The sequence below is a fragment of the Crinia signifera genome, chromosome 4 (genome assembly GCF_055691185.1).
Source record: "Crinia signifera chromosome 4, ASM5569118v1, whole genome shotgun sequence".
In the NCBI taxonomy this organism is placed as follows: domain Eukaryota; kingdom Metazoa; phylum Chordata; class Amphibia; order Anura; family Myobatrachidae; genus Crinia; species Crinia signifera.
Genome location: NC_139220.1, coordinates 198,055,873 through 198,073,825, shown reverse-complemented (window position 1 = coordinate 198,073,825; position 17,953 = coordinate 198,055,873). Strand labels below are relative to the sequence as shown.

The following is a 17,953-nucleotide window of genomic DNA, read 5'->3' as shown; positions in this document are numbered from 1 at the left end:
AACCGGTAAATCAACTCTGGCGCTTTTCCACTGCAGCCTTTAACGTTTTGAAATGGGAAAAAAACAGCAATATACTGTTTAACAAGTGCGGTGTGAAAGGGGTATTACAGAGTACAAAAATGTAAACAGTATGGACAAAGCAAGAAAACTGACTTAAATCTAAATCTGCAAAAAGTGCCCTTGTATACAGTATATCACAGCTATATTACATGGCTACACACTGACATCACAGCTGCATTTCACAGCAGGCCTGAACAATTATTATTATTTTTATTATTGTTTATTTATGGTGCCACAAGGGTTCCGCAGCGCCTGACAATACATAGATGAGCAAAAAAACAAGAAAATATTGATTTACAGTACAAATGCAAATTAAAACAAGTACATGGTAAATAAACGACAGTTGCAGTAACGGACACTGATGCTATTTTATCAGTGGCAGAGATATAAAGTATTCTTAGAAAAGGACATGAGGAGAGAGGGCCATGCTCGTGAGAGCTTACAATCTAAAGGGAAGGGGCAGACAAAATTGAGTGACACAGCAGGGGTAGAAGTGAGCATGGTCATAAGGTTAGGATGAGAATTGGTTAGATTTAATGAATAAGTGGGTCTTGAGAGCCCGTTTAAAGTTTTGTAGGGTGGTGGCAAGTCTGATAGGGAGAGGTAGAGAACTCCAGATATATGGAGCACAACGGCCAAAACAGTGGCGTAACTATGGAGGGTGCAGGGGATGCAGCTGCTATGGGGCCCGGGCCCTTGGGGGGCCCCATAGCACAGCAGGCATCCCCTGCACCCTTTTTCCTTATTAGTACCTCTCGCTTGGCAGTGTCGGTGGTGCCTCTGCCCCCTTCCCCGCTAGCGACATGCGCTACATAATGAAGGGGAATGTGGTGGTCCGGATGTTACAGCCTTCCCCCCTCTCCCTTCTTTGATGATGCTGGGGACTGACGTCACTAACTAGTGACCAGGAGGATGTGAATAGGAGAAAAAAAAGCGATGCAGGTGCCCCCCCCCCCCCCTCCTCATTTTCTTGTGTCTCTCTCTCTCTCTCTCACTGTATGTCTCTCTCTATCTCTGTCTGTCTCTCTGTCTGTCTGTCTGTCTCTCTGTATGTCTCTCTTTCTGTATGTCTCTCTCTCTCTGTCTGTCTCTCTCTCTGTATGTCTCTCTCTCTGTATGTCTCACTCTCAGTATGTCTCTCTCTGTCTGTCTCTCTCTGTCTGTCTGTCTCTCTCTGTATGTCTCTCTCTCTACGTATGTCTCTCTCTCTATGTATGTCTCTCTCTCTCTGTATGTCTCTCTCTCTCTGTATGTATCTCTCAGTCTGTCTGTCTGTCTCTCTCTCTCTGTATGTCTCTCTCTGTCGCTCTCTCTCTGTCTCTTTCTGTCTGTATCTCTCTCTCTCTCTCTGTATGTCTCTCTCTCTCTATCTGTCTCTCTGTGTATGTCTCTCTCTCTCTCTCTCTCTCTCTCTCTGTATGTCTCTCTCTGTCTCTCTCTCACTCTGTATGTCTCTCTCTTTCTCCACCTCTTCTCATTTACTACCTCCTCACCATGTCTCTCCTCTTTTTCTCCCTCTCTTCTGCTACAACCTCCCCTTTTCACCCCCACCCCTTCCATATAATCTCTCTCTATCTCCCTCCCCCCACACACCTGTCACCCTCTCCTCCTTTGGTGGGGGGCCCTTTCAAAATTTTGCTATGGGGCCCAGAAGGTAGCAGTTACGCCCCTGGGCCAAAATCTGGGATGGAAAATGGGAGGAAGTAACCAGTTGGCAGGAGAGGCCTGATCAAAGCTACATTACAGGGCATGGCTACACACTGACATCACACCTACATTACATGGCAGGGCTACACACTGACATCACAACTACATTACATGGCAGGGCTACACACTGACATCACAACTACATTACATGGCAGGGCTACACACTGACATCACAACTACATTACATGGCAGGGCTACACACTGACATCACAACTACATTACATGGCAGGGCTACACACTGACATCACAACTACATTACATGGTAGGGCTACACACTGACATCACAACTACATTACATGACAGGGCTACACACTGACATCACAACTACATTACATGACAGGGCTACACACTGACATCATACCTACATTACATGGCAGGGCTACACACTGACATCACACCTACGTTACACGGCAGGGCTACACACTGGCATCACACCTACATTACACAGTGTGGCTACACACTGACATCACACCAGTGTTGCAAGTAAGGGGGTACGGCGTGGTACGGAGTACCTGTAAGAAATATGTTGCAGGTACGCAGTACCACTTACCCCCTGACCCACTGTCAATTCTATTTTTATTTTAAGTCTAAATATAATGTATCCACAGCCTGCACATCCAGCGTTATGCAGCTACCAGCTACTGTTGGCATCAGCAGCACCGACAGCATGAAGAGCAGGCTCCACAATTGTAAGCACAAGCTGCTCGGCTCTCCCCCAAGCAAGAGCCAACCCACCCCCAGTCATTCCATGTTTCTCATTCCCTGTCTCCTGATGCCACGCCACTATTGTCATTTAGACACATGGCCACGCCCATTTTGGTGGAGTACCACCAAGAAAAAAATTCTACTTGCACCACTGCATCACACCTACATTACATCGCAGGGCTACACACTGGCATCAAAGCTACTGTACATTACACATCAGGGCTAAACACTGACATCACACAGATGGGCTACACACTAACATCACACCTACACTACCGTTCAAATGTTTGGGGTCAGAAATGTCCTTATTCTTTAAAGAAAAGCACTGTTTTTTTCAATGAAGATTACATTAAATAATTAGAAATACACTCTGGAGATTATTCTGGTTCATTAACATTCCCCGTCCTTTAACATTTGGGGGAGCGATGTTTGGCTTCTGCGCATGCACATTTATGCTTGTTCGCCACCCCGTTCACACCTAGCAGTGCGGGTGGCATTGACCGGTAGCGCGGTAGCGACGGGCTGGGTCCATGGAAATGCCCAGCGTTTTATGGGGCTCAGGTAAAAATTGTGAGCCTTCTGCTAAATGTGTGAGGGTAGGCGAGTCCAGCAATGTTATGTATTTTCGTGAGATAAGGGAAAAAATTTCGCAAAACGGGGCACTAACTGGAGGTGTAGGAAAGGGAAAGAGTTCCTGAGGTAAGGAGCTGCATGGGCAGTGTGAGAAAGTAATCAGCAAGTATTGGTGGAGTGAAGTGCTCTCTGGGGTAAATTTACTAAGATGGGAGTTCTGTTGAAGATGGGATGTTGACCATAGCAACAATAGAAAGAAATAGAATCCTCTTTGTGTAAAGCCTTAGTTTATTGTCTGCATGGACTGGACAACTTCTGTGTCATGCAGTTTTTAGGTGGTTGCTGTTAGTGTTATTATGAGTATATAGTTTTGTTTCATTTTTTAATCCGAATCCAGAAGCTGCTTTATTTCAATTCCCTATTTAATGATTTCTGCCTAGGACAAATCAAATGCTTTAAATGTATTTAAAGAGACCCAGTGCTATTATTATTATTATTATTTCTGCGGGAACGTCTCAGTTTTCGGGGATGTTCCCACGTCCCATCCAGGGCCGGCAGTGTCCCGCAGCGGGGGTGGGGCAGTTGGGAGTCCTCCCTGTCATCCGGTGAATAGACACTGTGCACAGCATCTATTCCCATAGCAGAGAGGCCGAGGGCTGGCCATCAGCTTACAGAGCCACTAGCCATGCCCCAACTGCAGCGAAAATGGGGTGTGATTTCACGAGAATTATGCAATTTGTTGGCCACGCCTCCATGCCGCTAAGCCATGCCCCCTAATTTTGGGCGCGCACGGGTGTCCCTCCTTCCTTGCCTGCAAAGTTGGGAGGTATGGTGAACCATGTAAATCCATGTTCCGAAATCAATGAAATACCACTTGGGTTTATTTTCAAAATGTAATAAGCCAATACCTGTAAGCTCTCTGTGGCAAGTTCCATGAAAGCTGCAAATAGAATGTTTGTGGCTATGAATAAACACATACTGTAGTATTTAGTGGAACCTTCCAGTAAGGTGCTGGCAATAACATTTATATTTAGGCTTTGCTGTAAAACTTTCATATGTGGGTGTAAAAAAATACAGTTAGCTTTTCCATTAGTAATTTAAGATTCAAGCAACATGTATTGCTAGTTCTTAAGAATTTGCTTTGACAATGTAAAATGAAAACTGTAATGAAAAACATGATACAGGTTGAGTATCCCGTATCCAAAATGCTCGGGACCAGGAGAATTTTGGATAACGGATTATTCCGTATTTCGGAATATTTTAATATTTCAATGATGTATTTTGAAGTATCTTGCATTTATGCTGTATAAACACATAATATACACACAAATATATTTTATTACCACATAAAATACACACAAACATATTTTAATTGTTCAAAAAACAAGGTTTCAAAACGTGAAACAAAATGTGTGTACTATCTCAGCACTGAATTTGAATGCCAAGCAATCATTGTCTTGCACATATATAGTGGCAGTTACATATCATGTCCCCAGTGATGCTGTTACATATGTCCCCAGTGAGTTTTTAGCAAAAAAAAATTTTTTTTTCACTTTCTGGAATGTCCGTATTTCGGAATAATTCGGATAACGGATATTCGGATACGGGATACTCGACCTGTATTGAGTTACATTACTAAGTAAGAACTATGTGACATACAGATGTGTTCACAACATCTAGCCATCGATACATCCTTGGTGTAAATATTTGCCATGCACATTTTTCCTTTACAATGCATTTTCCCACAATGGTTTAAATGGGATCCATAATCAGCTTCTGCTTATTCAAATTATGGGTATAATTTGGCATGGATTGCAAGTTAGAGAAAAAGCAGTTGCCTGCATTCAAAAAGTTGCCGCCCAGAAGGAAAGAATAACCACCCCTTGCAAAATTACAAATGCATTGCAAATAGCGATCCATTTGAAAAAACAACCATCTAACAGTTTTTTCCATCTGCGCCAGTCTAGAGATTCCATGAATCTGCTAAAGAACCAGGCTAGAAGTGGTCATCACTGATGTTAGAAACCCACCCAAAAAACACCTGGACACACCTGCGCTTTCAGAAAATGCCATGTTTCTGTTTTCCTAAATGCTGGTATCCTGTAAATCAAATTGAGTTTTCTATATGTTCAGATATTTAGTCACTAATTACAGCCACATATGTGCAATGCAAATGGTGTGCACGTGCAGTCGTTCAATAAATAAAGGTATTGTGAATTGTCTGATTAGTGATCCATGCTGACTTAGGCTTGTATGTGGCATGCATATGTTCTTTGTGCGACCACAGCTGTATCTGCATATGAACACTATGTTACAGTGTTTTCCAGTAAAACACAGTAACATAGCATTTTTTTTGCAGAGACAGCCACTACCGAGTCACATCGAGATCACGTGTTACTTGTTATGCAAATTATCGTGCACAGAGGATAAATCTGGATAAATCTGTATGTTCAACATTTTGAAATAGCCAAGGCACGCCTTTAGGCCCCCACAGGAATAAAACAATCAGGAGGTAACAAGAATAAAATATATTGGCCCTCACATGAAAAGAAGAGACCAGTAAAAAACCAGTTCAACTACTGGTGGTGGCTGTAAACTGTATGGACATCTCTAGATCTGGTGGCACACTTGAGAACAGCTCAAGGCTTGATCAAGGCACAGTGGTTGAAAAACGCTGATCTAAACCTATATCTCCGTGGAGCGGAGCAAGCACATGGTAAGCTCAGGTGCAAATATAAGTATGCTTTACTTCACACAAACCCCCCCCCCCCAACCTAACGCTAACCATACACCCCCTCCCCTGCAGAGCTCAGCTCTAACTATACACCCCCACCCCTGAAGCCTGACTTTAAGTAGTGTACCTAACTTGTAACCCTATCTATATACTACCCCAGAGCTCAACCATTCACCACCGACCTGCAGTCTAACCCACCATTCCCCCTCCCCACATCCTAAAACTAACCATACACTCCCCTCCACAGCCTAACCATACACCCTCTGCAGCCTATAACACTAACCGCACGCACCGCGCAGCCTATAACCCTAACCACACACACCCTGCAGCCTATCATCCTAACCACACAGGCACACAAATCCTGCAGACTATCACCCTAACCACACACCCCGCAGCCTATAACACTAACCACACACACCCCACAGCCTATCAACCTAACCACACAGGTACACACACCTTGCAGCCTATAACACTAACCACACACACACACCCCGCAGCCTATATTCCTAACTACACACACACCCCGCAGCCTATAACCCTAACCATACACACAACCCGCAGGCCTAACTCTAACCATAAAACCCTCCCTTGCAGTTCGGCTCTAACTATACATCCCCCACCCCTGCAGCTCAACTCTAACTATACACACCCAACCCCGCAGCCTAGCCATAATTGTACACACCCCAGTAGCCTAACACTATTTCTACACCCCCACAGAGACAGAAAATATGCAATTCTTTGCGCTGATGCCCGGAAGCAGCCAGCACTGGTAGAGGAAAGTTCACCAACTTCCCCAATATATAGAATACAAGAACAAAAATACTAGTGCATATGGCGCTATCCAGGGTATGACTTACACTATTGATATGTAAGTGTCCATAATAGTTTGTAGAATAAGTTCTTTTAAATTTGGGCCAATCCTAAGGTTTTTCCAATAGGGAAGGATACCAAATTCTTCACGGACTGTAGGATATTCAAATGTTCTAAAACGGAAACAGAAATAGTGCAACACCTTTTTTCAAGGGGGGGGGGGGGATTTATTTTGCACTCACAATTTTCAGGATTAAAAACAGCATATAATCACCAGCCGGTGATAACAAATGGGAGGTTACACCCAGGGATCCCTCCACCGAAGTAGCCAGGCTCCGGACACCTTTCCCCTCCGGAATTCTACCAGCCTGGTAGAATTATTGCTTATATCCGCTTCTACTGTTTGGACTGGAGGACCCCTGGAACTTCCACCCAGAGGGGAAAGGTGTCCGGAGCCTGGCTACTTCGGTGGAGGGATCCCTGGGTGTAACCTCCCATTTGTTATCACCGGCTGGTGATTATATGCTGTTTTTAATCCTGGAAATTGTGAGTGCAAAATAAATTGTTTCCCCCCCCCCTTTGAAAAAAGGTGTTGCACTATTTCTGTTTCCGTTTTAGAACATTTGAATATCCTACAGTCCGTGAAGAATTTGGTGACCTTCCCTATTCGAAACAACCTTAGGATTGGCCCAAATTTAAAAGAACTTATTCTACAAACTATTATAGACACTTACATATCAATAGTGTAAGTCATACCCTGGAAAGCGCCATATGCACTAGTATTTTCGTTCTTACACCCCCACAGCCCAACCATTCACCACCCACCTGCAGCCTAAACCTATCCATACACTCACCTCTGCAGCCTAACCATACACCCTCCTTTAGCCTTTAACACTAACCACACAGGCACACACACCCGGCAGCCTATAACCCTAACACTGCACACACACCCCCCGCAGCCTATATATATCTAACCACACACACAGCGTAGCCTATAACCCAGCGAGGTGGAAACGGCAAGTGCGTGGGGGTCAGTTGAATACTTGGTGGTATCATCTGCTAGGGGGCGCCAACAAAAATCTTGTCTAGGACATCAACAATTACAACGGTGCGAAAAAATGGCAGAAGTGAGCCGATAAAAGTGGTTGATCACATCGGATGTAAGTGCATCTCCCCCCAAGAGTATGAAAATGTTTATGCTAATAGCCATGTCAAAAACACAACTTAAACAGAGCCTCAGTGTCACTTTAAGTGAGTAAGAGGAGTGTCTAGAAGTGGATGTGAGATAGAGAGAAGCCTACAGCTGCAGAGCAGCATTTGTACAGAGATGCTATGACATACAGGACCACAAAGACCACATCTCCGGCCTCTGCTGCTGCAGCAGTGTAAAGGTATTGTACTTCTTATACCTAGCCATGAGGGATAATGCAAAAACTATTGTTACATGTACTATAGGTGTTGCAGTGTGTGCTTGGTTCATTTTTCTGAGAATATTGTAAGCAATGAGAGGTAACATAAAAAAAAAATATTCTGTATTCTGTATTATAGCACATATTCTCCCATAACAATATTTAAATTCTTTTAATTAAATACAATATACCTGTAGCTGTTTTCCACCTCAGAAAGCACAGATAATATTACAAGTAAACACGTTAGAAATATTAGTAAACATAAACTTAGCAATAAGGTGCAACAGTACTTGTAAGATATTTGGTTTTACAGTTTCCGATTGCTGACATACAGTAAAGTAGGATGTTATTTATATTTCCCCATTGTCCATTATCATAAATCAGACTGGTTTTTGAGTTAGAATTATTTTTACTATGGCATAGAAACACAACATATACTGTATCACAGGTTCAGCAACTGGTGACAAAATGTCTATATACTGTACAGTAGTTAAAGAATACATTTGCAAAACTTTAAGTGTTTCGTGTGAAAAAAGTCACTCTATTCAAAATACTGGCATTTTGTCTTTGTTCAATATCCAGTCTGTAGCAGGCTTTATCAATACCCTGCTGGCTACAGCATAACAAGCTTTCATCGTGACTTTTTTAGGCATGAAAGGAAACTTAAAAGATCTTGTAAAAAGGTCAGCTCCAAAGCACCTGGTTATTTAGTTTAATCATATACTGAAACAATCAAACACAAATAACTTCCTGTATGACATGTGATGTAGGTTTAGAGCACAGTTGTGGGAAATGCGTGTAAGCGAGGTATACCTCATATGCAATGTCAGCTGTCAGTACATCATTGTAAATAAAGATTGTGTGTATTTGAATTTAAATGCAATTGTTAATAAACTGCGGCTATTACTAGTTTATTATTTTCACATGTATCCTCGCTCCTTAACCTTAGAAATAATGTATTTGATACTGTGATAAGTACACAAATTAAAGTGACTGCCGGTGGTAGGGCGCTGTGTAATGTGGTAGGCATCTTTATACATACAGTGTAACAGAACCACTTTTTGAAACAAAACATGGAAAAGATTTGCAAAAACTAATTCTGAAAAATAGTTAAGTGGGAGTAAATAAGGATTTCTTTTATTGAATTATGCATTTTATTGGGAGGGCTGATTTACTTCATTGTACTAGAAGGGAGGTGGGAGAATCCAACAGTGCGGCAGGCAGTTTCCTACAGTAGCGTCAATGCGGCTGCACGACTGACAGAGGCATACTGATTGTGCTTTTACAGTACCGTCAGCCGTCCACCAGTGGTGACACTACTGCAGACGCAGCCACACTGCTGGATACTGTAGTACAAGCAGTATCACCTTAATCTCAGTAATTACACTGCCGGGCCCTGAACCTGGCACAGCAGCAGATGTAAAAAGATTAATAAAAATATATAATAGTACATTTTAGAGGGTTCAGTGGCAATGCTATCAAACCCCAAGCCCCCCACCAACACACACACAGCTTCAGCCGGTATAGTTAGAAGTTCCTGCCATGTCAGCCTATGCGTCTTCCCATCCGTCCATCTATACCCCGGTATGGTGCTCTGTCTGTTCATCTGTCCTTCAAGGCCCTCTCCTGTCCATCCATCTGTCCATCTATGCCCGCTCCCTTCCGTTGGTCTCTACCTTCATATGGTGCTCTGTTTGTTCGTCTGTCTATTTATGCCCTTTCCCATCTGTCTGCCTTTCCATCTATGCCCCCATATGGTGCTCTGCCTGTTTATCTGTCAATTCCGCAAACGGCCATCTATGCCCCCATATGATGATCTCCCTGGGCCAGATGCACTAAGCTTCAAAAGTGATAAATTGGAGACTGATAAACAGCCAGCCAATCAGCTCCTAACCTCTCCTAAACAGACAAAATATCAGGCAGGAGCTGATTGGTTGGTTGTTTATCACTCTCCTTTTTATCACTTTTGAAGCTTAGTGCATCTAGCCCCCAGTCTGTCCATACCCATCCCATCTCTCCGTCTACTCTATGCCTTCACAGTCATCCTTTGCTGTAGTTAAGTAATGTCTCTCCTGCTCGCTCCTTCTCCCTCTCTTCTTAAAACTTTCACCCGCGCGCGCCTCTCTTTCTCTTTCTCCCTGACACTGTCTTTCTCTCATTCCCTCTTTTTCCATGAAAACCCTCGCTCCCTTTCTCAAAGCAACATTGTAGTGACAAAAACTGGGAAGGGGGGTTTCAAGATTTTTCTATGGAGCCCACAAATCTCTAGTTACGCCTCTGCTCCTTGCAATGGTATGTGAACCTTGTTCTTTACCACTCTGATGCTTATTTCAGTGCTATGACTGCTGGTACTGTATGTCACTGTTTTCTTGTTTTGCTCATTTGTATATTTACTTTGCTAGGTACTGCAGAAGCCTTGTGGTGCCATATAAATAAAGGTTAATTATAATAATAATAATAATAATAATAATGACAATAATAATAAGCAAATAAGGACTATTGCAACAGTTGCAAAGTTAGAAAAAGAGAAAAATGATGACCATTATTCGCCCCCAAAATCTGTTGTGTCATAGGGGAACATTTACTGAGATGGGAGTTCTATTTCAGAAGGGATGTTGCCATGACCAACCAATCAGATACTATCTGTTATCTTCTAGATGGTGATAAATAAATAAGAAGTAGATTCTAATTGGTTGCCCAAAGCAACATCCCATCTGAAATAGAACTCCCATCTTAGGAAATTTCCACAATAATTACTGCTGAACAATGATTACAAATATCCATAGATCCCTTGGTAGTCCTGCAAAATGATTGTAAAGATCTAATTTTTACAAATTGTGTGTCTGGTATACAAGATAACATACAACAGCAGATCCGTTCTTGTTATTAGAGTATTTAGTAACTTCTGACATTCCTTGAAGGAAAAAATATGTCAGATGCCTTTTCCAGAGATCCCAATAGGTCTTCTAAAGGAAGTACAGAAAAGGCTGCTGTTACTAGGTTACTAATCCGCCACGATATAGAGGAGGTTTGCAGATCATAGATCCTGCCATTTCTGTTTGATTCTTCAGACAGTGTAGCGCTCACTGTAGCGGCAGTTAGTGGGTAAAATACCACACACCTGGTGCACAGTAACACTGATAAACTTCTGAAGAGCCGGCTGACTTCAATGATGCCTGAGAAAGATTGGTGATAAGAACCAATGTGCTGCATGCATAATTGAGGTTACGGTAATGCTTGCTGTGTGCCCTTGTTGGAGCAGCAGCACCTCTAATAGAATATTTCATAAATTCCAAAATGCCAATGCCTGTCTGCTGCGGAAATAATCCAACCGCTGTCATATTGACTCTTGCCTCGCTGTAATGCAATTTATAGATCAGAGAAAACACTACATCACCATTTACAGTTCACAGCCTTTCTTCCTTTTGAATGTCGACCATATAGAAATTACCTCTTGACTTTGGATCTAATTATGGTTGACCGAAACCCCTTTTTGGTTGTTATTCCCATGCTTCCCTGTGACCAAAAACTGACAAGGATTATGAGCAGAGACCCAGCAATTTTACGGTTTGTAACAAAGGCAAATGTTAAGAGCCTTGATAACCCTGTGAAATGAAGTTATTCCTGGGTAAAGTGACTTTTAGCCATTACAGGAAATGAGGAAAAGCTGACATTAAGATATCACTAAAGCCCATGAGATCCTGAGGGTGTCTCTGTATTTGCAGATAAGTCTCGTTTTCTTCCCTTACGCAAACACTCTTGAGGAAAGAATTTGGAGGCTATTTTTGAGGGATTTGCCAAAATAAAATTTGTTTTCACACAGATTTATTTGTCTCAGGATGAAATGACAACTTGTGAGTAAAATTAATATTGGCAGAGGCTTTGATATGTTAGTCCACACAATTAATAAATTAACCAGGTTGTTGTTGTTGTGTCCCCTGCTCCCATCAATATTGCTTCTGTGGCTGACCCCCCACCCCCCCACCCCTCCTACTATCAGGACCTTAGACATCAAAACTCTCTTTATTTTAAACAAAATATCGATAACATACATATATACATTCATACATACATAAATACATGCACACATGCATACATATTTATATAAGGTGTGTATGTGTGTGTGTGTGTGTGTGTATGAATTTAAGGGCAGGGTGCATTTGAGGTTTTAAATATGGGCAGGGTTCTGCAGCGTGCAAAAAAGCTTAGAGGAACACGAAGATACCAAATAATTTTAAAGTGAACCAGGTGACATGGAAAAGGTAGTAGAAAAGAGCATCAAGGTCAAGAGGCTGACATGGAAAATGTCAGTACTAGTTCCCCACTGGCTCCCCACTGATTTATATACATTCACATACGTGTGTGTGTGTGTGTGTGTGTGTGTGCGTGCGTGCGTGCGTGCGTGCATTGCATTTGCAGTAATTAAACCACACTTCAAATGGAATAAAAGTGTAATTTTGTTTTTTTAGTACATTTGATTTTCAGCATACTGAACTTTCTTTGCGGTTTCAATTTGTATAGTTTTGGTCTTACGTAGGGACTTATTTGGATTGTTGTTATCCTAGTGCAATGGAAATATTTGTTAATTAGAATCTTTGCAATTTGTTTTTTATAATAGCAAAATGTGACATTTAAAATGTACGATAATCGTCAAATTGACAGCTTTATGCAGAATGCATGATAACTTGCACATGAAACTCCCTTTAACAGTTAAGGAAATTTACTCTAAATGCTGCTTGGATATTTGTCATCTTACGTTCCAATGTCACCACCAGCAAGCAGAAATTTACTAATGCCCCATACACAAGGGGCAAGTAAGCCTTTATGCTGGGCGGTCTAGTTAGTCATAGATTGCTCAGCACACAGCTTTGCACCAGCGATGTGCACTGAGTGATCTGTCACGGCCAGTGTTCTCTGGTGAAAGAACATTGGCGATGACTAGATTTATACTGCATGCAGTATAAATCTAGTCAGGCGATGGCGATGCCTGGTCAGTCGCTGGTGGGGTCTATACACAGAGCGATCCCTGCTTGATTTCTAAATAATCTAGTCAGATCGTTTATAAATAGCCCTCACATTGCCCTGTGTGTATGCGATTTTAGCCTATTTCCGAATCGATCTTTCTAGAATGCTCAAATCATTCCGTGTGTACTCGTATTAGCAATGTGCGGTTCCACACGCCACTGTCACTGGCTCAGATCTTGTTTGTATGCGGTCAAAATCTAGTCGTGTTAACAAAAATAGCGATGGTGATCTACTATTTTCTTTTTTGCGTACCACAAATCGCTAAGCACAAGTCTTAATGTGTGTATCGGAGACACGGGAAGGTTCAAGGGAAATCGTTTATCCCAAAAGGCTAGCACAAATCTCAACATGTTTATGCAACACAACCCAAAAAATGGCCACCCCTCAACAGGCCTCGCAGCTAGGCAGCACAGTCTACCTACATGATCTCTTTACATTTTTAGAAGCATTAGTAAATTTATCTAAATGAGTAAATAAATGATTGCCAGCGAAACATGCATGATATAATATGCCTATTAAATATGTAAACATGGAAGAGATAAAAATGGCAACTTGGCTATTAATAAGAAGTTCTTGCTGATGTTGGATCTAATACAATAAATATGATTATAGATTGATGCTATTCCAATTTGTAGCAAATAGGGTGTGAGAGTTAAACAGGTTAGTTTATTCAATGCCTATTAGACCCACTTCAGTCAGGCTTTCGTTCCCAACACCCATTTCTACCCTTTCCTGTCTTGAGTCAGCTGTAACCCACATGAACCAGACTCTACAAACTTCCCCTGATGAAGCTGCTCCAGCTACTCATTACAATCCACATAGGCGTAGATGCCAACCGTGGCACTCTAAATTGACAAGACACCTGCAAAAACTATCACTTAGATTTAAACGTCAGTGGCGTAAATCTCAAAATCTTGACTGTGTCACATTTAAGACTACCTACCACTCCTATTGTAATGCTCTGGACACTGCTAAACAAACTTATTTTCAATCTCTCATCTCTTCTCATGCCACTAACCCCAAGCGACTTTTAAATACATTTAAATCACTTCTTTACCCTCCTTCACTCTCCCCACCTGCCATTATCAGTGCGCAAGTGCTTGCTTCCTTCTTCAAGGAACAGATTGCTAAAATCCAAGATGAAATGGCATGCTCCTCTTCCGCTCTGCCAGTCCCTCCATTGGTTGCCTGTATATTACCGCATTTAATATAAAATACTTCTACTTACATACAAAGCCATCACTCTGACTACACCGACCTATATCTCTTTGCGTATCTCAAAATATATCCCCACCCGACCTCTCCGCTCTGCACAAGATCTGCTTCTCTCATCCACACTCATTACTCGCTCCCACTTATACTTGCAGGATTTTTGTCGGGCAGCACCCACCTTATGGAATGTCCTTCCACGCATACTAAGACTCTCCTTTAGCCTCCAAAATTTCAAGCATTCCCTGAAAACTCCCCTCTTCAGGCTATCATATTCAGGATCCCCACACAACCTCCATTGGCAATTATATCTAATTGCACCCCACCATGCCATGCTTTGGAATTCTATCCTTATGTATCCCTCCTATTATCCCTATAGATTGTAAGCTTGCGAGCAGGGCCCTCCTACCTCCATGTCGGTTTGTATCTACCCAGTTTGTTTAATCACTGTTGTTTCCAATTGTAAAGCACAACGGAATATGCTGCGCTATATAAGAAACTGTAAATACATAAATAAACAATAAACACTCCACTGAGACAGCACTGACTAAATTGGTGAATGATCTGGTAACTACCAAATCTAAAGGCCATTACTCACTACTTCTTCTAGATCTTCTGCTGCGTTTGACACTGTAGATCACATTTTTCTCATACAAACACTACACTCCCTAGGTCTTAATGATACAGCCCTTTCCTGGATCTCATCTTCAGAGCCAGCCGTAGGCATAGACAAACTAGGCAAATGCCTAGGGCATTTGGAATGCCTAGGGTCACCAGCAGCTTCTGCTGATTAAAATGATATGCAGCATGCCAATATTCTCTGTGTGAGTGAGGCTGTATCTGCATATGAAATAGTGTATTCATGGAAATCACTGTAACATAGCATTCCGTATGCAGGTACAGCCACAGTCGCTCACAGAATATGAGCATGCCGCATATCATTTTAATCATAGGAAGCTCCTTGTGTGTCCTGGTCTCATAACAATGCAAATAAGACGAATATTCAGCAAAAAAGGCACCCAACTATAGCAGAACTGGCCAGGAGATGCATCGCCTATTGAGGCAAGATGTATGAGGAAACATCTGTATCCAAGCAGAGGCAGAAGTCACAGTGTTAGCGGCTATGCGAGTGCTGTCTGCGGGTGGGTTAGTTGTGCAATAGTGTTCGGCATATGTGTAAGGGGCATTATGTGTGTCATGTATAAATGCATTAATAATGTGCGACATATGTGTAACAGGCATTATGTGTGTCATGTGTATAAGGGCATTAAAAATGAGCAACATATGTGTAAGGGGCATTATGTGTATGAAGGGCATTAATAAAGGCTGGCATAATGTGTAAGGGGCATTATTGTTATAAGGACATTAATAATGTGTGTCATGTGTAAGGGGCATTACTGTGTGGTATTATCATGGGTGCCTGGGCCCCCTCCCCTTAAGTGACAGAAGCTGCTGCAGCTCTTCTCCTCTGCCCAGCACACACTGCTTTGTGCTGGATTGCAGTGTGGCCATGGAGGTGCTTAAAATACAATATTTTCTCAGGATTTTTTTCTAAGGGTATAATATGAATAATGTGAGGAGTAATGTATATAAGGTAACGTGGTACTACTGTGTGATGTAACGTGAATAAGGGACACCATTGCATGATATAATGTGAATAAAGTTGCACTACTGTGTGGCATAATTTGAATTGGGGGAACTACTGTGTGGCCATGCCCCTACCCAGCAAGAACACACCCCTGTTTGGGCCGCGCACCAAATGTGTGCACTGTTTCTATTTAAAATATTGCAGGTAGGAGCACCAAAATGATGACTGTTATGATGAGGGTTGATGGTGCTGGTAAAGGGGAGCAGGGTCAGAGGCGAAACTAGTGGCGGTGCTAGGGGGCACCAGCCAAAACCTTGCCTAGGGCGTCATTTAGGCTAGGGCCGGTTCTGCTCATCTTAAACCAGCCATACATGTACAGATCGATTATCAGATTGGGAACAAAATCCTGGTAATGGATGAGAGCAAATGACAGTTGACCATTTGCTTTGAAATGCTGGAAAACTGCCATTCATATACTACCAGGTTTTTTTCCAACCAGCCCAAACTGACAATTGATCTGTAGATTTACCTATCTGATCGCTCTTTCAGTGTTCGCTTCTCTGACTCTACCTCCTCTTCACTACCTCTGTCAGTTGGAGTTCCACAAGGCTCAGTCTTAGGTCCTCTGCTTTTCTCAATCTATACCTCCTCTCATGGCAAAGTAATCAGCTCTTTCAGATTTCAGTATCACTTTTATGCGGACAATACTCAAATCTATCTATCAACACCAGAGTTGTCAGCTGTGGTTTTGGCCCGAGTCTCTGAATGCCTCTCTGCCATCTCATTTTGGATGTTTTCTCGCCACCTCAAACTAAATATTTCCAAAACAGAATTATATTCCCACTAGCAAGGAACAGTCAACATCCTGATATCTTCATTACTGTTGACAACTCGACAATCTACCTTACTCCACAAGCTCGCTGCCTAGGGGTCATCCTGGACTCTGAACTATCCTTTGTTCCCCACATTCAATCTGTCTCCAAATCATGTTACATTCATCTAAAAAAACATATCCAAAATATGACCCTATTTTACACAAAACACTAATAAATCTCTTATCATTGCACTCATTATATCCCGCATTGACTATTGCAATAGTCTCCTAACTGGTCTTTCCAAGAACAGACTCTCGCCACTGCAATCCATTCTAAATACTGCTGCTAGGCTGATTTTCCTAGAAAGACGCTCATCATCTGCTGATCCACTCTGCCAGTCCCTCCATTGGTTGCCTGTTTTTTACTGTATTCAATATAAAATACTTCTACTCACATATAAAGCTATTAACCATACTACATCAGCATACCCTCTATATCACTTTACTTATCTCAAAATATCTCCCAACTCAACCACTGCGCTCTGCACAAGATCTGCGTCTCTCTTCTGCACGGATCACTAGCTCCCATTCACTATTACAGGACTTTCATCGGGCTGCTCCTATCCTATGGAATGCCCTTCCATGCACAATAAGACTCTCCACTAGCCTCCAAACTTTCAAGTGTTCCCTGAATACTCACCTCTTCAGGCAAGCCTATCATAATTAAGTACCACAAACATAACCCTCTGAGGCACTTATGTATTATATAGCTTCCCTTCTGGACTTGTAACTTGGTGGGATTGCTATGCTATTACTGGTGCCTGTCCTTGTGTTTCCCTCCTATATCCCTATAGATTGTAAGCTTGCAGCAGGGCCCTCTTACCTGTCGTTACCCAGTTTGTTTTATCACTGTCAACAACTGTAAAGATTCAACAGAATCTACTGCGCTATATAAGAAACTGTAAATAAATAATAAATAAATAATAATATAGCTGTCAGCCCATAATCCCCATTGATAATAATGGGGACTCTAGTTTGAAGCACTAATTAGTCTTCTTTAGGACAGCTCTGTAAAATCTCCTCAATTAAACTGTAAGTACATAATGGAGAAACATAAGATGATATAGAAAATTAGCAGTCATTGTAGGCAGCTAACCCTAGCCGCACACACACACGTGCGCGCGCACACACATACTGTACATACAGGCAGGGTAGTGCTGTTTAGAGGGAAGTGAGGTATATTAGCAAAGGCTGGTTACAGATTGACTTCCCTTGGGCATGGGCCCTGGGGCACCTTTAAAGGTTTGAAAGTGTGCTGC

At 42.2% G+C, this 17,953-nt stretch overlaps 1 protein-coding gene across 1 annotated transcript in view; it reads left to right on the top strand.

Annotated features, from left to right (window-relative positions):
• Positions 1–7,873: 7,873 nt before the first annotated feature.
• The window catches only part of PRKCQ (protein kinase C theta), a 46,190-nt gene continuing 36,110 nt past the window's right edge, over positions 7,874–17,953 (top strand). The window contains exon 1 of the mRNA XM_083183380.1: positions 7,874–7,980. The gene's annotated coding sequence lies outside the window, so the exon portion shown is untranslated. The remainder of the gene's footprint in view (positions 7,981–17,953) is intronic.